The sequence below is a fragment of the Mesocricetus auratus genome, unplaced genomic scaffold, assembly GCF_017639785.1.
Source record: "Mesocricetus auratus isolate SY011 unplaced genomic scaffold, BCM_Maur_2.0 Super-Scaffold_100676, whole genome shotgun sequence".
Taxonomy (NCBI): domain Eukaryota; kingdom Metazoa; phylum Chordata; class Mammalia; order Rodentia; family Cricetidae; genus Mesocricetus; species Mesocricetus auratus.
In genome coordinates, this window is record NW_024429266.1 from 146,044,039 (window position 1) to 146,055,524 (window position 11,486).

General features: G+C 44.4%; 1 pseudogene; it reads left to right on the forward strand.

The window, feature by feature from the left end:
- The first annotated feature begins 1,240 nt into the window (after nt 1-1,240).
- LOC101831221 lies at nt 1,241-4,684 on the forward strand (annotated as a pseudogene).
- Nucleotides 4,685-11,486: the final 6,802 nt, after the last annotated feature.

The window sequence follows — 11,486 nt, forward strand, 5'->3', positions numbered from 1 at the left end:
CTTCACTGACTGGACTGTCTCCCAAGCACACCACCTCCTTTTTCTGAATTGTGTTTTGTTGTGTGACAGGGGTCATTTACCCCATCTGACCTTGTATGCATTATGTAGATTGGAAGGTCCTTCAATTCCTTTTGGAAATCAGAGAATAACAAACTCAAGAGACTGGTAGAAACTAAGAGGTTTTCACAATATTCAATTCTGTAGAAAGGGACTCCAGCATACAGACAGGTCATAAATGGCCAAGGTGCTGCTTTGGCACAAGACAGTGGCTTTTATAAACATATTGAGAGACATTCCTGTTCTCTCCTGCAGGTTTGTAGGAATTGCATCCACTAATTCCACATCTCATTGGCCAGGACAAAATCCTAATGCAGTAAATAATTTGGGACTTGAGACTGGCCCCTTCTGATTGGCAGCTTCCCTGATGTGATCCAGCTAAATTCCTGAGCACAGCACTTGTACCTTTTTGAAACAAAGGTGGCTATGGCCTAGGTAGGGAAGAAGGTCTTAGAGAAGCCTGCTTGTCTGTCACTATGATGAACTCTAGCTCACCTCATATTGAGAATGGACCATAACAGTCTCTTTCCTAAACCCCTTATCCTTCCCTGACATCCCCCAAGTGCTGGGTCCACCACTCTGGGCTAGGGAATTTTTCTTTACCTTTTGACATTATAAAGTGGTTTAACACGTTCTTGACAAGGCCCAAATATTGCTGTCCCAAGTTCCCAAGGAATCAAGGTGTATTTTGACTGTTAGATGGATCATTATCTTGCTTATGAGATTGTTGTGATCATTGGGTTTCTCTTCCTATGTCCTCTTCATTTTCCCTTGGGGGAGCTGCTGTGCACTTCTAGAGAAAGCTTCTGTCACCCAGAGTACAAGGAAACCCAAAACTCTACACAGGTAAGGAAGACTTGATCCACTGCTGCTGCTGGTCACTTCCTGGTATGCCCAGTGTGACTGAAGACAAACCAATCAACCCTGGTGGAAGAAGCTGTGTCTGCAACTTGTGGAAACTGAGGACTCTGAAGGAGTTGAGCTTGTGTGATTGGCTGAAGTGGAATCAGGCTGCTCTGAGATGAGGACTGGGATTTCCTGTCAGATCATGCCTCCCTGGCTAATTGTGGCTCTCTTCACCCAGACACTGGTGAATGCTTGCACGCCTTTCTGCTACCCAATGCCAAGGCTAGGCCTCGCCCCGTGTAGGTTTAGTAGCTGTGTGCTCAGCTGAGCTCCAGGCATGGAGGGAGATGCACTGGGATGCATTTTCTGCATGGTGACGGGGGCATCCAGAGGCTTTGGACAAACCCTTACCCCTTTGCTGGGTCCCTTGCTGTCGCCCGGTTCCGTGCTGTTTCTGAGCCCATGCAGTGACTTGGCGCTGCTGCAGCTGGAGGAGGAGCTGGGCACACAGCATCCTTGCCTGTGAGTGGTGCTGGCAATCATCGACTTGAGCACCTAGGCCGGACTGCAGCAGCTGTTGTGCTCAGTGTACAAGTTCCCCAGGCCACAGTGGCTGCAGTGCCTGCTGCTCATCAACAAAGCAGGTGAGACTCCCCAACAGACCAGGGCTAAGGACTCTCACCAGTGGGTCGTCCCTAAAAGTCCAGACTGAAGACAGTAACAGGATGTCCCTGCAGGGTTAGACCACCCTCCTTGTCTAAAGCTCCTGTGAAACTTTCTCATTGCCTTCAACAGTGCCCCCTGGTGGGAGCGGAAGTCAAGACATCAGGTCTCAGAACTAATCCCCCTGCTTTTCTAAAGAGGTCTCAGACAGGTGTATTCTTAGCTTGCATTAGCAGTGTCTGCAGATCTGAGATGAATTGGGAAAAGGGATATGAGAGAAACTGTGGAAGGCTGAAGAGAAGAGAGTCCCCGCTGCTGTGTCATTTCTTCCGTCTTGTTTTCTCCTTTACTCTTGGGGATGTGTCCAAAGGCTTCCTGAACTTCAATAACCCAGCTGAGATGAACAACTACTGCACTCTAAACCTAATCTCCATGTTCTCCTCGACCTCAGGTACCCTGAAAGCCTTCACAGATAGGCCTGGCCTCAGCAAGACTGTGGCTAACATCTCATCTCTGTGAGTCCTACAGCCTTCAAGGGTTGGGGGCTGTACTGTGCCGGGAAGGCTGCCCAGGACATGTTGTACCAGGTCCTAGCTGCTGAGGAACCCAGTGTGAGGGTGCTGAGGGTGCTCCAGGTAGGTGGGTGATACAGCCATTGCTTCCCAGACATGGCTGATTCCCCTCTGGGGGCTGGAAATTGGGGAATTCATTGATATTCTCAGAAAAGAATCTAAAAATATATTGCACCCCACTCCCATGACTACCCATCTCGCAAGGAAAATACAGACTCAGAAGTTATAGTTTATGGACAGAGTTACTCAGCATTAGGACTTGCCAGACTGGCAGGTGAGACAAAACATCCATACACAAAAAAATTAATAAATTACAATTTAAAAACAAAAGACTACATTCCCTTTATATGCTTAGTTGTGTGTTTTTATCCCTCAAAGGCCACATACTATTCATCCATATATCCTGAAAACCTAGCAAAATTAATGGAGGCCAGCCACAATAAATGTTCAAAGACAAGCGGGAGACCTTGTTGAGTGGTGAGCATCCCAGGCTGAGCTAAGCTGGAACCCTGAATGGGGTGGGAATGGGGTGCTGGGATGAATAAGACAGGGTCCTCTTCTCATCCATGTTACAGTGTAGGTGGTCATCTGATGCCTTGTCTTGTCTCACCAGCCTGTTAAGATGCCACTGTGCTGGGGCCTTTCTTCTTGCCTGGTGATTTCTGTAGTTAGAAAGTAGCAATATATGGAGGAATGTGTGAGCAACTCAAGAGTGAGTTCCAGGGTTCTGTTCCCCTTAGGAGGAGGTCAGGATCCTGGAGGCAGGTGGGATAATGGTCTGTCTACTACTTGAGTGGCCGGGCTGGATTCAAACTAGCATCTATCTCTTGATCTACCTGGGTCTCCTCATATTACCCGGTACTGCCCTTCACACACATCCATGATATTGCTTGTTCCTGCCCACCTGCTCTGAGCTCAGCCTAGACTCATTCAGACAGCAGTGATCACATGTAAGCCACAGCTAGGAGGGAAGCTGATTGCAGATGATCCCAGAGTTAAGTTAGCTCTCTGGAGGCTGCCTCAGAGATCGTGGAGGAACTAACTAAGAGGTTTAGTTGTCCCTAGAGCCTGTAGACAAGCAGGAACATCTCCAGTAAGAATTTTCTAACAGATTTCCAAAGAGAGTGGAGTCTGTTTGGACAGATCATCTTGCCTGTCCCCATGAGGTGCTCAAGGAGATAAAACTAGGCATGGTAGAGCACTAGAGAGGTGTGAGCAGAAGTTGAAACTCAGCCCTGGCCTTACAACAATTCAGAGGCCTGTGTGGGCTAAAGGAGACTGTTTCTCAAAATGAGACAGAGGGCAGGCTAGAGGACATTCAAATGACGCAAAGTGATTCTTCATCCAGTCCTGGGTTCCACAATTTTTCTATCCCTGAACACAATTAAAATTTGGTAGTTTACACAATTCTTGATTGCTGTTTATTAGCATGAGGAAGACATTTTCCAAAAATGCAAGTATAGTTTAGAAATGTGGTTAGCGACATATGTATGTGTGTGTGTCTGAGAGAGAGAGAGAGAGAGAGAGAGAGAGAGAGAGAGAGAGAGAGAGAGAGAGAGAGAGAATGAGCGAATTTGTGTTGGGCTTATGGGTATTTTGCCTGAATGTGTTTTTGTTCATCACATTCAGTGCCTGCAGTGGCCAGAAGAGGGCACCATCTCCCCTATAACTGGAGTCAGATGGTTGTGAGCTGTAAATCAAACCCTGGTTTTCTGCAAGAACAGCAAGGTCTCTCAACAGGGAGCCATGTCCTCTCACATCCCCTACAATCAGCTTTTTACTGGGGATCTGAACTCAGGTCCTCATGCTTGTACACTGAGTACTTTACCAACTGAGTTCCCGTCCAGGGCTTTGAGGACCCATGTGAATCAGCAGAGGGCAGTCAAGATGAACTTATCAGAGGGTTGGAGAAGGTGACGAAACAAGGAGAAAGCAAGGTTATGGTATAGACCTGATTGAGATCAAGCTGACGTCTCACCTGGTCCCTGGTTGGCTGCAGGTGGAGTGAGACACCTGTGGGGTCCGAGTATCTATTGATAGAGTGGGAAAGTCGGGAAGAGGTGTCACGTGGGTAAGAGATGATGAGCTTGATTGTAAACCACCCTTAATAGACTTTAGCTTTGAGTTCAGAACTCAGTAGTCATGTGAGCTGGGCATGGTGGCTGTCACTCATAATCCTGGTCTTTAGAGGCTACAGATGGGAATCTGGAATTTCAACAGAGGCAATAGCTGAAAACAGAAAAACGAAAAAACAGACAACATAATGGAGCCTTGGGCCAGACCTGACTCAGCTCCACCCTCTGCACACAGTGGGACCTCAACCTCTGTCCCTGTCTTGAACTTTCCATCCACTAGGTCCCCTGGACACAGACATGCAGCAGTTGGCTGGAGAAACCTCCAAGAACCCAGAGTTAAGGACCAGACTGCAGGAGCTGAAGTTGAAGGGGGGAGCTGGTGGATTGTGGGACCTCAGCCCAGAAACTGCTGACCTTCCTGCAAAAGGAACCTTTCAGTCTGGAGCCCACATGGATTTCTATGACAGTTAAGACATGTCCTGCCACAGCGACGCCTCCACATGACCTAACACAAATGTAACCAGTCAGATACACCTAGCAGGGTGTGACTGGAACGATCAGTCATCAGACAGCTGGTGAAGGACTCCCAGGTGCTGGCATTAAAGGCGTGAGCCACCAATGGCAGGGCCAAGGAAGACAACTTTAGAGCTTGGATGATGAGGGAAGGTGAAACACTGGACAGAGGAGGTTGAGTGACTTTTCTGTGGGGTGAGGAGGGTGGGATCTGATGTGGAAAGAGGACTAAGGACATCACATTAATGCTCCTTGAATTGCTTATGTTTGCTCTGTTGCCTTCTTCCTCTGTATCCACTGTATCCCATTTTCGCTAGTACAAACATATAGGTATCAGGCACATGCAACTAATGTGGGCTGTCCTTCATGAATGCCTGCTGATGTCCTCTAGAGGGCACAGGAGTGGCACCCCAGTTCTTTAGTTAGGCTGTGCTGAGAATTTACTGTCACTTCCCAGAGCATGGCCACAGAGCTGTCTGCTTTCTGGCTTCCAGGCCCATACAGTGGCAAGTGTAGATCTGAAGTCATCGAGAAAAATCTACCAGGATACCTATGCCCTTGTCATGCTTCTGTCCACACTGAACAACTTTACTGCCATTTTCTTAGGTCCTAGAGCTAGTCCAGGAGTATCCATGCTCAGGACCCAATAAAGCAGACAGTCATCTGTAGTGAGTGCTGGGATTTCCAGTTCTAACCCCTTGGCAACCTGGCAGTGTTGTAAAAAGTTCCTGGCTCCTGTGGTGACCCCTGTTGACACTGTCCCTGTGGCTCATATCTTCTGTGCAGAGGATGGTGAGAGATTTGAACCTTATGCAGAGCTCAATCATGAATGCATGCCCACCTGCACTCACAGAGGCCACAGGTAAAAGTCAGATATTTTAGTTTCACTTACATTTTGATGTGTGTTCTTTCACTGACTCTAGTTCACTGGTTAGGGTAGACTGGGAGACTGGCAACCATAGAGTACTGGGATTCTCCTGTCTCTACCCCCAAGCACTGGAATTACAGATTGTATCACTACACCAGCTTTTTACAACGTGCTGGGATCTGAACTCAAGATGTAATGTTGAGCAGCAAGTGTTTTCCCAACGAGGCATCTCCTCAACCCCCAAGACTTGCATGAGACCCAAAAGGGAAGAGGAGCAACGTTAGAGAGAGGAAATAACACTTTGCTCTCGGGAGAATTCAGATACAGAAACCAAAGCAGACCCAGTGAGGGTCAAAGATTGGGACAGATGAGCATGAACACAATGTGGGTATAGGGAGAGTTCTGTGGATGAAGACGCATGATCACCAAATGGTCCATTTGAGTTCTGTCCCCAGAATCCACATGATGGAAGACACAACCAACTTGCATAGATTGACCTGACCTTCACAAGCATGTCACACTCCCCTAAGTATAAATAACACTATAGTTTAAGACTTCAAAATGCATTGGGTGGTGAAGGAGCATGCCTTTGATCTCAGCACTCAAAAGACAGAGGCAGGCAGATATCTGTGAGTTCAAGGCCAACCTGGTCTACAGAGTGTGTTCCAGGACAGCTATGACTGTTACACGGAGAAACCCAGTCTTATGAAAACAAACACACAAACAACAAAAAAGAACAAAACAAAATTCAAAATGGATCTGGACAGTTGTTGGGCATACCTTTAATCTTAGCACTCAGGAGGCAGAGCCAGGCAGACCTCTGAGTTTGAGGCCAAGCTGGTGTACAGAGCAAGTGCCATGAATGCCAGGGATACACACAGAAACTGTCTTCAAAAATTCAATTTAAAAACCTTCAAAATGGGAGCTGGCTGTGAACTTGAGTGCTGGGAGTATATTTCTGAGGCACCAGCCATCCTCAATTGTCCTCTGCCTGTTGCTTGGGGCTGGCATTTGCATTCAAGCAGCAATAGACTGATATCTGGACACAGAGAGGCTAGTGTGTTGTTTTGAGACAGTGTCTTTTCTGTAGCTCTGCTTGGCAGACTTGGTACTATGTACCCATGCTGACCTTAGCATTTGATGCAATCTGCCTCAGGTACCTGAGTGGCTGCGATTATGGATGTGCTATCTCTCCCTGCTTCACATGGGCCTGCTTTTGTTTTACTGCATCAATACAGAGTCTCAAGTATTTTAGGTTGTTATTGAACTTCCTACATAGTAGAGGGTTTCCTTGACTTCCTCATCTTCCTGTACTATGCCTCCTTAACTCTTGGAATACACAACACTGACTCCTGAATCCTGGGAGTAAGGTATGTGCCTCTATGTCCAGAGTCACTCACAGATGTAGGCAGACACCTGGAGAATGGTATTGAACTTAAAATGCCTCTCACTGGTTTCTCTCTAACATTAATATGACCAATTAAACCTCATTTTGGAAATTGTTGATGAATTTTTCCCAATCATGGGGAATATTTCTAAGAAGGAAATCAATAGAAATAAGTATTGACTTAGGAGACATCTGATGAGTAATAAGGATAAGGGTCTGTGGTAACAACTTGATTACATGACCAAGAGAACATGGTCTTATTAATGTCCAGCAAAACAAGCAAACTAAAAAGAACAGGGATGACCACCACAGCCAGTGAGCATCCCTTGTCTATGTGAGAAATGCTGCCTGACCATCCCAGGACAAGCCCAAGGGATATAATCACTGGCTCAACTCACACTTATGCCTAGAAAATGACCAATCTCAGTACGAAATGACCAACTTCACTTCCAGCTCAGAACAATGTAGCTGGGCATTACCATCACCTTGGCTACCTGCACAGTCGGGAGCATGTCTCACCCTCCCGTAATAAACTTTCCCCTTGCTCACTCCTTTGAATCCCTTATCCCTCATCAATGTCAGAGCAAACTGTAGAGCCAGTGGCTCAGGTGGTTCTAGTGACCACAGATCAATCATTGATCAGCTTAGCATCTAACAAAGACAAGAAGGGTGTCCTGATGTCACCACCATGGTCATGGTAAAATATGAGAAAAAAGCAAGGAAAGAGTGAGTTTACTTGGTCTGCAATCCAGGTCACTGTCATTTAGTGGAATTCAGGCAAGAATTCAATCACGTACACATATCACTGCCAGAATCAAGAAAAGAGAGCTTTCTTGCTTGCTATTCAGTTAGTGTGTTCTATCCTAACAGTGCAGTCCAGGGCTTGACACATGAGATGGTTCGAGTCTGTCCTCAACAATGAAGACAATATCCCACAGATGTGCCCACAGGACATGCTGATCTAGAATGTCTACAGAACAGCAAATGCTGCTCTGAGTATGGTTTGTGAGATTGCTGTGTGATCTGATGGCAATGGTGGCCCTTTTACTTGATAACTGTATTCCAAATACACATTTTCTTTCAAAAGGTGATGCACACAACAAGTTACATTATTAAAAGACCGCTGGGGAAAACAATTAGAATTCCCAACATTCACATGATAGTTCACTCAAGTTTCCAGGAGATCCTGTCCGATCCTATGGCCTCCAGTGTTACACAGAACCCACAGATTTGTGTCTTTAGATGCACACATACATGTATTTTTAAAATGGTAAGATCATCAAAAGGACACCTTTTAGGTCACTGATGTAGCACAGTTTGGATAGGGCTTCCTTAGTATCCTTTGAGTACTGAATTTGATCCACATGTGTATGATATCAGAATCGAAGGGGTGATAACGATAATCAGGAGTTCAACATAGGCTCTGATACATAGCATGTTCAATAGAAACCTAAAATATACGAGACTCCATTTTTAAAAACCTTCAAACAAAAAAAAAAAACAGACCCACAAGGAGTGATGAGGTACAGCCATGATACCAAGAACTCAGGAAGCCAGACTGCTTCAAATGTAAGGTTAGCATGAGCTACATAGCACCAGGCCTGCCAAAGCAGAGGTATAGAAAAGAATTTGTGTCAAAACAACAAAAAGCAGCAAACAGTGGGCAGTGATTTGGACAAGTACCCAGCAATGGCTTCCAGAAGCTGTCTAAGAACTTCCTCTGGGAAAATGCACCTGTGTCCAATCAGCATCCAGTGCCATTCTCTGTATGACATACGCCTGTGTATCAAGGACAATAAGGATCTTAGCAATCCCTGCACCTAACACAGAGATACAGGACCTGTGACCCCATGTGCACCTTATGGAATATCCACTGGAGACTGTGGCCCTGCCTGTACCTGAGGGATCATCCTCTGAGCTTTGGACCTACCTGTACCTGGAGGAGAGATCAGGACAAATCGTCCTTGTCTGCATCAGGAGGAATGATCACTGGAGCCACAGCTCCCTGATGGGGGAATTCCTGTATATTTTTCAATAAAGCACTGATCGCCAATAGGGAATCAAGATATGTGGGACTATGAGTCTAGGAGGACTCTGGGAAGGAGAAACACTGAGAGTCAAGATGTAACGCCAGGGGGTTGGAAGCCTGGAAACTTCTCGGGTAAGAGATATACTTAGATTAACAATTATGGGATAATTACTTAAGTCAGAGCTAGCCAGTAAGAAACAAGCAAGGCCAACAGTTTCATAATTAACATAGTCTCCTGTGTGTTTATTTGGGACTGATGTGGCTTTGGAACAGGCTGGCAGGAAGGCTTCTCTTTACAAATGGTTGTCAGAAGCGGGATTGAATTTCCACGCAGAATGGCAAAAGCTTTAAAGGAATTTTAGAAACAAAAGAACGGAGAAAAGCATGGATTTTTGGTAGCAGCATTTTCTCAGGTGGGCTCTGTTTTGCTAGCAACAAACAGAGATTCACTCGGCTGGCTTAAGTGAGGCTTCCTGACTTAGCAAAAAAAAAAAAAATAGCAAGGTTCTTTTAAGAGGCTCTGCTAACGATTGAAAGTTGTGTACGTACAGCTGGAAGTGGCAGGGACCACATCTCCAAGCATAGACTGAGGCAATGAGCTGGAATTACGCTTACGCCTGCCATCTTGGAAAAAAACGGCAGTTTAAACAGCAGTGGTTTTAACAGATAAGACACGTGGCTAGAAAAACGTAAAGATTTACAGTAAAGTCAGACTTCGATGAAGAAAAACTTCTAAAGGTTTACAGTGTGTTTAAAAGTATACATAAGATTGAGAGAAAAAAAAACCAACATAGTGGTAAATAAGTAGAGAAGCTGGCTGTGGTGTCCCACGCTGGTAGGATTTGCTGCAGAGGCAGAGGCAGGCTGATTTCCAAAGAGAAACCCTGTCTCAGAGAAAAATAAATAAATCAAAGTAAAAGAAATAGAATAATAATAATAGATAAATAAATAAGCCACGTAAAGATGGAAAAAGACAGAAAGTCTGGATACTGTATGCTATTGTGTTTTTCAGTTTTTTGATTGCTCAGGAAGGAACAACTGCTAAAGTACACTTGATTATAAATGCTGCTGAATTAATTCAACGTATATCTTTTGAAAATGCCTTTCCTTCAAAATTTAAGTATAAGGATATGTTGCTTGGGATAGAAGTTTTTGTTTATGTTTCTACAGAAAATGAAAATCTGAGGATTCCTTCCAGGCTTCTGTGGTTTGATGACCCCCGGAAGCAGTGGACCAAGTGTTCCAACAACTGAAACAGCTAAGATGATGCAGTCTTACAGACCCTGAAACTAAGGACTTATACAGGTTTCTGAGTTTTGTCATGATCCCCATGGTATGATCAGCCCCCCTTCCAGCATGATGCAGTTTGGAATGAGCAACGTCCTAATTCCCATCTTGTTTATAAATCTTTGTTTTCATTTAAATGGGGTTCTTTATAATTTTCTAATGATCACAGCCAATCTCCTTTAAGCAGAATTATGGTATGGGTATGGTTTTTCATTTATTGATACAAATTTAAGGTCAATTTTGTGATATGTATATTTTTCCTCTTGATTAAGTATTGTGATTATACTGATCTTTTAAAACATAATGCATAATTCAATACAGACTATAGATAGTTACTTATAATAGTCAGAACTTAAAGTTATGTCTTCTAGATATACAGAAATATATTTGAGATAGATAGACAAACTTCAAACCTTTCAAAGACCTTCAGAAAATGGCATTTAAAATGGTTTAGGGTTTTTCTTGACAATGAGAAATGTCTGCTCCTGGCAGCATCAATTATGTCTGAGAGGAAGATGGGCATCGAAGAAACTTCATTATGGAGTTTGATTTCAACATGGCAAGATTAGCCATTTGGTCAAGAAACTGCTCTTGCCTGTACTGCTTGACTGTTGTTGTATAATCTGGACATGCAGGACCCGCAGGAAAGTGACTGCTGAACTCAGTCTTACAAGGTTCCTGCTTCATGGAAGAGTCTATGAGACTTTCTGCAGGACACAGAAAAATGACTGACAGACTGCTAATGCAGATGGACAGTTTAAAATTTCCTGCTTTGCTGAGAAGTGTTCCAGACACATTGTGGCCTATGGGCTGAAGATGGATGCCCCAACTTTACAGAGGAACTTCGGGTGACTGTCCAGGCAGTAAGATATCTCTGTCAATCCTAGTATTTACATATTATCCTTCTGTAGTCTTTGATGGAGTTGAAGACAGTTATAATTATACTTTTCCTTAGTTATGATAAAAGATAAGCTACATATAGAATTTTGGACTCACAAGGATGGGATGGATGATATTTTCTTTAAATCTTGCTAAAATATTGTAACTATGTTCTTACTTGATAACTGTTCTGTTATATACAATTTGACTATGTTAAAGTTAAGACCTTTCTTTTTGTTTAGACAGAAAACAGGAGATGTTGGGTAAGTCCTGTGTATATGTCAATAAAGCACTGCTGGCCAATAGGGAA